This window comes from Gallinula chloropus, assembly GCF_964237585.1.
Source record: "Gallinula chloropus genome assembly, chromosome: 2".
Lineage (NCBI taxonomy): Eukaryota > Metazoa > Chordata > Aves > Gruiformes > Rallidae > Gallinula > Gallinula chloropus.
The window spans coordinates 31465725-31477647 of NC_140086.1; positions in this window are offsets into that span (position 1 = coordinate 31465725).

The window sequence follows — 11923 nt, forward strand, 5'->3', positions numbered from 1 at the left end:
AATGGGACCTTTTTAATGTGCCTGTGAGATTTCAGAGCATGAACTTAAGTCAGAAAATTGAGGAAAACACATCCTGTCTTGCAGACTTCTGTGGAGGTCTTCGCTTTCTTTCAAGGCAAGAAGTTCTGTAGCTTGCAAGCACACAAATGACATGGAAAGATGTATGCAAGAGGTGAACTGGTACAATGTTTAAATGTATCAGTAAAAAAAGCCACCTAAGAACTTGCTCACCTGTCTGGGGGTACTGAAGTTTGGACTTTCTCTCTGAGGCTATTTGAGAACGGTCACCAGTCTCCTCAGAAGATCCTACCAGCAGATAAGTCTTTGAATGAGCATCTGGATCACTCCAGTGACTCCTGAGTTTCCACACATTTCCAGCAGGGCCTGTCTCTACTCTGTGGCAATGGCTACTTAGGAATGGCCCTTTGCTTCACATTCCTGTTCCCTTTAACATAAGAAGGGGGAACATGAGCTGCTTCTCCTCAGTCTGACTAGCCTTTCTAGGTGGAAGTGTGCTACAGGGTTACCTGCAAACCCAGGAAAGAGCATTTACTGTTGGGGCACGACAGGTATAGCCCACCACAGCGGGTAGGAAGAGGGAGGTAAAAGGAACAGCAGCTAAGTTTCATTTGCTCTTCACCCATGTCACAGACTACCTGCTTGGAAGGATTTTTACAGTAGAAGATGTTACAGGTAAGGGATGAGTTGCTGAGAATCTCACAGGAGACGGAGGGAATTGTTTATTCCCTGTACCCAAGGAGGCAGGGTCAAGTCCTCTCTGCCTCACCATGATGCAGTTTGCTGATCCTTCATCATGCCTCCATATCAACAGAAATGAATAAATTCTAAATACAGGTTTTTATTCTAGCTTAAACCCCAAATGGACAAATGTAGATGCACTGATGTAACTATCATGTGTGGGTCTGGACTTTCATAGATGTTTTTTAGGGAAAAAAAAAAAAAAAAGGATTATTTTACTTCAACAGAATTATTTGCATGAGACAGGGGTGCCGGGTTGGACCCTAAGAGTTTAGAAGATGTTTGGTTTGGTGCTAGATACTTTTTGTTTGTATTTTCAGTGATTTTTTTTTTCCTTTATGTTAGTGAATTGATAGGACTTCCATAGGAACAACAAAAAATAGTCTGGTATATGGATAATTGTCTCTAATAACTATTATCAAAATCATGCCTTGGTAGGAGTCAATTTAAATCGGGTGCTGCAGGAGCTAAAAATGCTTCTTATATGGAACATTTCATACTTAGAACATAGTGGATAAATATTTGTAGTTACAGACACTTTCATTAATTTTATCCATTGTTATGTTATAATGGGGGGAAAAAATTCTTATGGGAGTGGTTTTCCAGCAGTGTTCCCTCACATAATGTTCTAGCAACAAACTGTCAACCATTTGATTCTCTGGTCACTGACGCAGAGCTGCAAAACGTCCTCAAATCAGTGGGAGCTTCTGAAAAGAGGGTATCGGGACTGCCTCTGGCTGTCTGGGTGGGGACACAGTGAACCACACTGAGAGCAGATTGGAGAAATGGCTGTACTGTAGAAACCCGGAGTCAGAGCATGGAGACTTCTGAGCTGGCACTTGGCTGAGGCTTGTTTGCTACGCGATGGGTTATTTGGCTTTGCTACCTGTTTGAAATCAATACAGTGTTATTAACCCCACTGCAGTCACTGAGATACTGTAGTTTTGCAGAATGTACGTTCCATAAATTGTAGCTTGACTGTAATTGCAGGGCTTATCCTACTGTTAGAGCAGTTCAGATCCAACACTAAGTTGCATTTTGTGAATTGATAAATGCTATGACATTCCTCTCGACGTTTTGTAGTAGTACACATGAGCTGATGTAATTTAGTCATGCCATTATTCCAAGAATCTTCATCTAACGTTTCTAGCCAATTCAGCTTTTGGCTGCTGAAAGCACAGTAGGTAATTATGGTTATTTACTGTAAATGTAGACGAGTTTTATGTAAATATTTCGGGGGGGGAAATGCTACATAAACATATGAGGCAGTTATCTAAAAGTAAGAACATAGGTCAATAATATAAAATACAGGTTTTATTTATGTACAGTACTATCCTGATATTTACTTGTTTATATGCAGAAAACAAATCTTAAGATTCTGTACTGTATTCACTGAAGGCTTTTAAAAGAGGCTCTGCCATTTCCTCTGGTTAATATATTTGCAAAAAAACCTTTGAATTTATTTGAAATCCATGTAAATGATATCAAATGGGAAACATGTGAGATTGCAATTAAATGAGTTTAATTCAGATAATCCCGGCAAACTTCATTGGGTTGAAATCTATATAAAAATTCAATAGCCAGACAGAATAAAACAAAATAAATAAGCTTTGTCTTTTGTTTTGGTTTAACCTGTGCCTCCTTTTGTGGTTTTCTGAACAAATATTTAGTCCTTGTAATCACTTCCTCCTGCAGGCCTGAAATCTGCATTATTTGGTAGAATTTTGTTTGTTCTGGGCATTTTGTGGTGATTTCATTATCTGCCAAGAACTATTAAGTTGTCTTTGTGTCATATAGCACCTTACTCCTCCTAAAGCCACAATCCTATTGAGATTCAAGCATTCACACCACCCACAGCACTGATTTCAAGTTTTCTCTAGACTAAAACAGAAACTCCCCTGAGTACAGCAGTACTGTGCTCTTTAATGCAGGTAAGAATATTGGATTTGAACCTTTGAAAGTTCTGCAGCTTTCAGCACTTCTAAAGGGCTGCAGTTATGGATTATCTTCTGAAATCTCTGTGGCGTTTGATTCCTTTTTCTTTGCAAGAGATGCTCTCCAAGTAACATTCCCCAGCCATTTCCTGCACTGCTCTCTCAATGGCAAGGCTCTTCAGTTTGTGTAGAAATACTTTGAGAACATCCTGAAGTGCTGCAGAAGCAGCTGAGTTAGGACCACTGCTGAATAAATAACACACATTCTGCATCCAGGTTTAACTGAAGCAAATGGGTGGCACCTCACCTGCTGGGACACACGTACTCCATGAGTTGCACCTTCCCCCTCGTTATCCTCAGTTATGGAGAAGAGCAGAGGAGCTTTACCTATTTAATACCAGGTAGTTACTGATGAACAGGTTCCTGGAAAATTGACAGTGCAGCCATGGATTACTTAATGTTGAGCTGGGAGGCTGAAATGCTAGACTGGCACAGACAAATTGTGTCTGTTCACCACCAAGGTAATGGCTCTTTAATGTTTAATGTGGGGTAAGTATATTTTAATACTCAAAGACATAATGTTATAGGTCAAATGGGAGATATGTAAGAATAATAAAAATTGCATGTGAAAAATCATCCAGGATCTGATAGTTTAAAAGAAGATTGCTTTTTACTGAGTGTTTGCTCAAGGACCAAGAAGCTGCAAAATAGGTAATTTCATAGATTTTTTTTTTATGAAGCAACTTGCTGGATATTAACCAATACAGGCTGTTCTTCTGAAAAATGTAAGCATTACTGTTATCAAGAGAACTGTGTCACAGATACTAATTTTTTTATTTTCATTCACCACTCCAAACAGTTCCTATCATCCATAAAATGACAGGAAAATCATCCAGTTCTATTGCAATCTGTACCTCCAGCTTGGAGGCCAACCATGCAAAACCATAAAGGTGGCTCGTTGAAATACTGAACAGTTTGCCCAGGTTACAGCTAATCACGTAGCTGCATGCACACACTTGGGAACAGAAAGTAGCAGCATCTTTGTTCTCCACTGATCTTTGACACAGTTCAGAAGCAAGCTCTAACCTAACAGGAGCTGGGTATGCCATCAGGAGTATACTGCAGTGACACCTGGTGTTTAAAATAGAATTATTCCCTGTGAAGCGTGACTGACAATTTCTTTTTAATTGGGTGCATACTCACTCAAAGACTCATAGTTCACCCTGTGCTGGTGGAGCACAGCATTACGCTGAAGTAGAAGGCGTTGGAGCCAAAGAGTGGCTTGGCATTGCTTGGTAGAAAATGTTACCTGACAGATTTGTTTCAAAAGCCCAGAATTGGGGTGACGTGATCTTTCCTGAGCGGCTGTTCTTCCTAGCACTCTAGCTGATGGGATACTTTCTCATTACTGCTTCTCAGTTGGTTATTACATTGACCCTTCTTCATATAACTCACACAACTTTGAATTTCTGTGCAGCCTTAGTAGAGGGACCAATGGGTGAGAACAGAGAACTGTCGGTTCAGGCATAGACCGGGGATCCTATGCAAGCCACAGGGCTAGAAAGGATATTGGAGCCATAACAGACACTTGTGAAACAGTCCCTGCTAAAGAGCTTACTGGCCAAAGTAGTGAAGGTCTGGATGGTTACAGAGGTGGCTGAAAAGGAATGCAAATCCCATCATTGCTTAATGTAATTAAGAGTTATTAGGGTAATGTAAAAATAACAAGGACCATTTATTCCAGTTTTCCCCGAGATGAAGAAAAATTAAGAAGATTTGGTAGCAGTCTGTGTATTCAGACTGCTGGGCAATTCCTAATACATAGAAGGGTTTCTGTGACCTGTTTTGAGAAGCACAGACATGTTCCGCATTTACATATTTAATCTTTGAAATCTGTCAAGGACAAAACTCTAAGGCTAACATCATGCTTTTCCTTTGTCCCATAAAATTCTGTAAGGGTTTGGCTAAGATAAAGTGCCAGATTATCCTGAAAGTCTTCAAATTCCTACTTTATTTTTTTCTGGGAAATTATAGGAGCTTCCAAAAAGAAACCCAGACTTCAACGTTCTAAGGCCACACTTGCACCTCAAGTCAAACAGCAGAGAATCAAGCCTTCTCCAGCACATACTCAAACACGAGCACTCCAACTAGCATTCAGAGACTCTCTCCTCTCTTCCCAGCAAAGTACAAAGGAAAAAAAGATCTGAAAACAATGAAGTTTGGATGGGCCACGAAGAGAACAAATAGCTGCTGCTCCAAGTAGCATGATAGGTCTTGCAACCCAGCAGCAGAACCAGCATTGTGCTGGTTTTGGGTTTGAAGGCTGAGGCTGTTGCAGGCTGAGGCTCTGTACAGAGAAGAGGCTTGGAACACAGAGGACAATATAAGGGTTTGCCAGCCCCCTCAGGAACCAACCTAAGATAGGCAGGTACTTTCTGGTAGTCATCTTTCACAGATGCAAACCATTCCAAATTGTTCTGACAGCTTGTGTCTTGAAACTTGTGTGCTGGGTGAGATGATGACAACCACTATTTGTAGCATGAAAAAATTAGCCTGAAGAAATACTTAGCACATATTGTCTTCTGGAGGCATGAACTCATTCTGAGACTAAGCAACGATGACTACATCCATACGGGGAGCACGGGTCCCTTCAGTTAAGTATGTCTCTATTTTGCACCCTTGCCTTCTTGGCAAATCTGCATAAATCCAATGCTTTAAAACACAGATCATCTCTCATAGTATGTTGAGAAATGTAAAGTGCTTAGACTGCATTCAGAATTGATTGAGAGGAGACCTTGAACTCATTTAAGATGAAGATCTGGTCAGGCCAGGACATCCCTTACTGATTTCAGCCAAGTCCAGATTTCCCTCTAGCAGAGTAGAGGGGATGAATCACCTCCCTTGACCCACTGGTCACATTTCTTTTGATGCAGCCCAGGATATGGTTGGCTTTTTGGGCTGCAAGCACACATTGCTGCCTCATGTTGAGCTCTTCGTCAACACCCCCAAGTCTTTCTCCTCAGGGCTGTTCTCAATCCATTAAGACATGCATGTCCTCTGATCACTTGTTTGCACACCAACTGGACCATCCTATCAGTAAGCTAATTCAAGTAATTAGGGTGCCTGATTTAATTACATAGGTGCCATTGAGATCCAGAACCTAACAGATCCTATTCTGAGGGCAGTGCCCTGAGTGCACCTAATACAAATCAACATCATGGTGTTCAGCTTAAAACCAAACAGCCACAGGCACATTCAGAGAAAGTAGGATGTTTTCTGATTAAATAAATGCTAGGCAAGCTGATGTGCTCTACTCCCAGGCAAAGAGGCTTTAAACCCATCTCCCTGCCTCCAGAGGAGGTTGCCAACCACTGACATAGGGAAATGCTTCACGTCTCCTATTGAAACAGGGCATATTACTACATCCAGCTCATGCATTGACACCAAAAGACTAACTAGTAACTGCTGTTGTATGTTTGCCATTCCTGACCATACTGAAAAGGTGTTCTGTCCTTCCTACACAGCTGAAAGCCCTTGGTACAACTGGGTCTGAATCCATCAGTGGTCTCCAAAGAGTCCAGGACTTCAAATGCTCTGCTCAATGCACTCCTGAGGGGGCTATGTCTTTGTTACATAGGTTTGGGAGCCCCACCTAGCTTTCCTCATGCCTTAGAAAAGTCCTTTGGCTGTCATTAACTGCACTCCATGGTGGGGCAGAAATAAAAAGCTTACCATTAAGCTGCCAATAATTCCCTAACCCTACCCCTAACCTATACCTAACAGGTTCTGTATCAAAAGGACAAGAAGAGAGGCAATCCTGAGAGTCCACGTTCTTGGACAGCTTTAGTTCACTTCGGCACCCACTTGTAATAGCAGCTGCTGCTAGTGTACAACTTCAGGTCCTGCTCCTTTTAGCATAAGCAGAAACACGAAAGAAAACAGGTGTCTCAGAGACAATTTTGGACCAGCGTGGCCATCCAGGGAGATTGCCAAGTCCTCTGTTCCTAACAGGAAGAAGGTGGGTGCTGTGGGGTACAAGAAACTATTGTCTGTGCCTGATGGGCTAGAAGGGCTGGAAGGAGAGGGAAAAGGACAGGAGACAGAACATGCTCAGGATTTGTTTTCATTTCTAAGATTCCAAAACTGAGTCTATGATTAAAATGTCAGGCTTGGGTTCCGGCAGGTACGCAGGGCAGCAAGCAACCTCCATAGAGATGTCTTGGGAGTTCTGAAAGGTTTTAAGTTCAAAACAGTGATGTCAGCATTCAATAGCCCTGGCAAGTGTTAAGAATAAAGCTCTGGAATGTGTTAAGGATCCCAAAAAGAAGGGGGGGAGGGGGGAGGGCAGGACAACTGCCACTGCCCAAAACTCTCATTTACTAATTCAGTTTCTCTCAGAAACTGGATCATTCTGATTCTCTTGTTGTTCATTAAAGCTGCTGTTCCTACTCCTGGAATAGAGACACAGGACAGGGAAGGATGAGGCTCTTCATTTTGAACTGTTCCTTCTTGCATTACCACCTCTAGGTTTTTGGCAGTACATTTTAAAGTGAAATAATTATTTACTATGTTTCCCAACTTGGGTTTGGTTTAGGCAGTAACAAAAGCTTTTTGGGCAACTGGGCTTAATCTAGAAACTGAAAACAATGCTCAGTGTTTCTTAAAACCAAACAATGTTCTTACTGTTTGTTAAGGGTGGTTGGTGTGGTTTTTCTTTTGTCCTCTGGTGCTATTTTGGGTTCTAGCACATTTATTGTACACAGGCTGGAGCGCTCACTCTGGTTGTTTACAACAATTTCCCTTGTGTTGCCAGGCTTTTCTTCTATGAAGCATAATTTTGTAGGCAACATACATAACAAGCCACAACATAAATAAACTGAGTATGTGTGAAAAGTGTTGGCTCAACTCCCCTCAAAGCCGCCTCTAGCCCTAAAACCATCATGAGAGCATGAAACACTCATGGCAAGTTAACAGCACAGTTAGTACTGACTTAGATCCAATGTTAAAGGATTATTTTGTTTGTGCAAATCTGCAACTGAAAAGATTTATCTGATTTCAGTGTCTATGGGATAGGCTGTGGTGGTTACCCAGACCTCACTCTGGCTCTGCTGAGCTTACTGTGGTCACAGCTGTTGTTGCCACAGTTTTTGGGGTGGGAGGAGCCTTTTTTGGTTGCAGTAGCTGGGCTCTTCTTTTGTGGGGCAGGCCACATCCGGGAGCTAAAAGAGGACAGAAGTGCTTTGTGCCACCAGCCTACCACAAAAGGCTGATCTGGCTCACCTGGTGCACACGTGGAAGTGCCTTATGGTCACAGGACAAATCCAGTAGTTTGCTTTTTTATTAAACTTTCCTGGGAGAGGGTTAAGGAATACAACATCTCCCTGAGATATGGCTTTTCTGCAGAAACAAGCAAAGAGTGAAGCAATGGGGAGTGCTTATTATCAGTTCCCTCACCCTCAAAGATGTCTTGGTAGGTGACTACAGCACAGCATCTCCCCAACCATACAATCCACTACACACTCACTGTATACACTGCCAAAGGGGGTCAATCTGTGGCTGGACAAACCTACTGCCCAGGCCGTATGGGAAGGACAAGTTGCCCCTGGTGCCAGTGTAGCTGTTTTCTCATTGGGTTTGTCCATGATGTCACATGCATTTGCACTTGCTGTGCCGGGGTCACATACCATTCATCCCTTCACCAGCCACTTGTGCCTGTAGCTTGTAGCCTAATCCTCCAACCAGGTGAGCCCCTCAGCCTCTGGTGAGCAGACAAACAAATTCAAGGCAAAGCAAACCCAGCAGTTTGCCACAACTACTGCTAGCACTGGGGCAGAGAACGCCAGCTAGAATATCGCTGAGTGACCCATGTGTACTATGGGCATCATACACAACCTTGTGTCAGAAGAGCACTGTAGTGATTCGAAGTCGACCACTGGCAAATCAGGAAACATCTGAAGTAAGGTTGCCTGTACAACCTTAATTTGGCCTCCTTGTGTGCCTATGTCATTTAAAGTCTTTAACTGCAGTCACACTCTGTCTTTAACCACTAGCCCTTTGTTTAACCCAGTGCACAGCATGGACAATACTCACATAACGAGCAGCTAGTCACTATTTTATTTCTTGCTCGCTGCTTAGCATGTGGCCCCAGCCTTTGTTTACCACATGCTTCTCAAACCCTGCTATGAAAACCCAATTATTAAGTCCCTTGTTGGGTGCTTCTGTCCTGCCCAGCATTATAGCATTTGATTGTTTCATGAGCATTAATGGCATTTGTTTCCCTAACTCTGGCATACTTGTTATTTGGTGAGTGTGTGTATGGTACAACAAAGCTGAACGCAATAATACTGAAAAAGAAAAGAAAAAAACCCCAACAAGCCTGCAAAGAGAAATTATCCATGAGAGAGCCTCATGTGAACTGCTAAATAGCTTCAAGTTAGAAAAGTATCGCCTAGAAGACATCCTCAACTGGTCTACATGAAAAGGGCTGCTACTTACTAGATGCCTTATCCTGACCAGTGACAGCTCTAATTCTTCATGTCTAGTGGGCATCTCAACAGAAAATTTGGTATGTGCATGCAAGCCAATGCTACAAAGGAGATTTAAGAGAAAAGTATCTCACAAAATAATGTTGAAAAAAAATCTTTAGAGCACTGAAGCATACAGTTATACTGTAAATTCTCCCTACTAGCTTGACAATCAAAGCCAGGGGCCAGCAGACAGGAACTTGTGTTGTTCTGCTATATGCCCCTTTTCACTGTTAAGAGTGGTCATGTGCTCATCCCTGCAAGCTTGGGGACAGGCACTGAAATCCTCACTGATGGCTACTGCACAGACACATTTCCATTTGTTTTTGGAACCACACTGGTGTAAAAGTTAGCCAAGAAACACGGTTCTTGTGAATGGGTGTCTCATCTCCACTTGCTAACACAGGCGCCTTCTCCTCAGCGTCAGAGGAAAACCTGACTCAGATGTGCCACCACAAACAGGCAAGAACGCTGTCATGTGTTTAAAGCTAGGAATTTTGTTACAACTCCTCACTGGAAGAGAATGACAAAGGAAGTTATTAACAACTCTCTTAAATTTCTCCACTGAGATGGCTGCTACTCTCCCCACAGAGCTGCCCCAACTTGAACACGCATTTCAGACTTCTTTAAGACCAGTTTCTGAATGCCCAGTGGTAGTCATTGATGAAATTATGTCCTCCTGAATCTGAAACAATTCAGCTGGCCCCAAAAATATTTGAGTGCCTCAGAAATGGTGTCTTGGTAAACTGTTCGATGACACAAGCCATCACAAGAAGACAGACCCCTTTCTATTTACCAGTTACTTGAGAGATGGTTAGTAACACTGCCGTTTTTCTGATGAGCTGTTTGCAAACTGTGTTCAGAACCTCTGAGAACTGGCAGTTGTAGCGCATCTGCACGGTGACACCCAACGTTAGAAAGAATCAGGGCTGCTGCCAGTGGGATTTCCCACAGAGAATACATACATATGCTCTGTGGAACACAAGCAAGATAAATTCAACACTTTGGTGACATCTCAAGTTTTCTGGAAGGCTGCAATCAACAAACCCTGTGTTTCCTAGAGGTGTCAGAGGCATTATGTGTACTACATCGCTGAGCTGCCCATGTGCTGGATACAGCTGATTTTGACCAAAAGAAGAGATGTTCTGTTTAGCTCGTACCAGCATGGCCTCTGGTGCATGTTTGTTCATGTTACTCCAGCTCCCTAACCACAGCTCTGCTCAGCTCCCAAATGCATGCTGTAATTTACTTTCAATATGCACTTCTCCACTTCTGCAGCAAGCTAAGGGGGATGTTTTGCTTCTACAGAAGAGGAAGCTTTCCAGGAAGGAATTGCAGTGAATTGCTCAAAGAAGCCACTGGCTTGCCAATTGGCTTGCAAACCTGAGGATTTCAAAAGGGAAAGACAAATGGATTCCTCCTCCTCCTCCTTTTACTACTAAGTCCAAAAAACCCCAAACTTCTAACCACACTGAGACGCTGATTCCCCAATCTTTTAGCTGTAAGAGCTACCTAACTAGCTGTGACATAGTAAAAGAACTTTATTTCTCCAGGTACCACCTGGTGTGGTTAAAGAATACAGTAAAACTGAGACTAATTTGCTGTGAACGCTGGTGCACCAGACCATGAGGTTGTGTGTCAGTAGAAAGCTGCATGTGACACACAGATTACAGGCTATTTTTTATTGTCAAACTCAATCCTTCATTCAAATGAATACACTGTCAGAACCCTAATTATTTCTGTTAGAAATGCTGCAGCTTGTTAAAAAGGGGGCATAAAGTCCTTCTCTGTAAATTCTTGATCATTGCATTACAATTCCAAGCCATTTGTGAAGTATTCCATCATTTAATTTGCAGCCTGCGTCTCTCTATGTGGGCTCTGATTACAGAATCATCAATCATTACACAGCATTAGCCCTGTGATGAGCTACGCACTGTTGGTTGTGGGGTTGGCTGGGGTTTTTTTTCAAGCTCTGGCCCCAAAATAATGCTGTTATTTTCTTCCTCATTATCTCCTGTTCCTCGTAATTGCTGACAGGCAAACTGGAAAATCTTGCCTTTCATTCACAATCACCTCGCTCTCTTTCAGCAGCAGGAATTCTGGGCAGATTCAGTAATAATCCCTCTGGCTTCACCTACTGCTACCAAGTTTCATGGACAGGTTTTTAAATACTTCATTATCGAGCAAATGTTCTGTGTGTGCAGTGGAAGCTGCTTCCCTGATTGTAACTCTGCATGAAATTCAGGTTTTATCAACAGAAAAATTTCAGCGGGGCCAGCCTGCTGGTACACGTCTACATGCAAAACTTGTAGCTTAATTATGCTTTGAGGAAATAAATGAACAAATGCTCCAAAATAATAACATCTCTTGCCATTCCTGGTATCTTCAGGTCAGGTCAGAGTTCCAGAATTGAAGTGGACAGAGTCTAATTAAAACTCAAGGAATAGAGATCTGTATCTTTTTGCCTCAGATGGAACTGCTGACAGCTGAAATGTTTTAGCTACAACGTGGCTTGTGCTGGAAGCCATGTAAATCTGTAAAGGTGGCGTGATCCCAGTGGAGTTATGTGGAAACTCTGCATCTACTAAGAGGAGCTAGAGGTGGCTACTTGAGTGGGAAAGACCAGGGTCATGCTGCAGGAAAACGTCTATTTGAGTACAAAACCAAGAGCCAATTTTTAAAGACTTTCTAACAATATAAATCCCA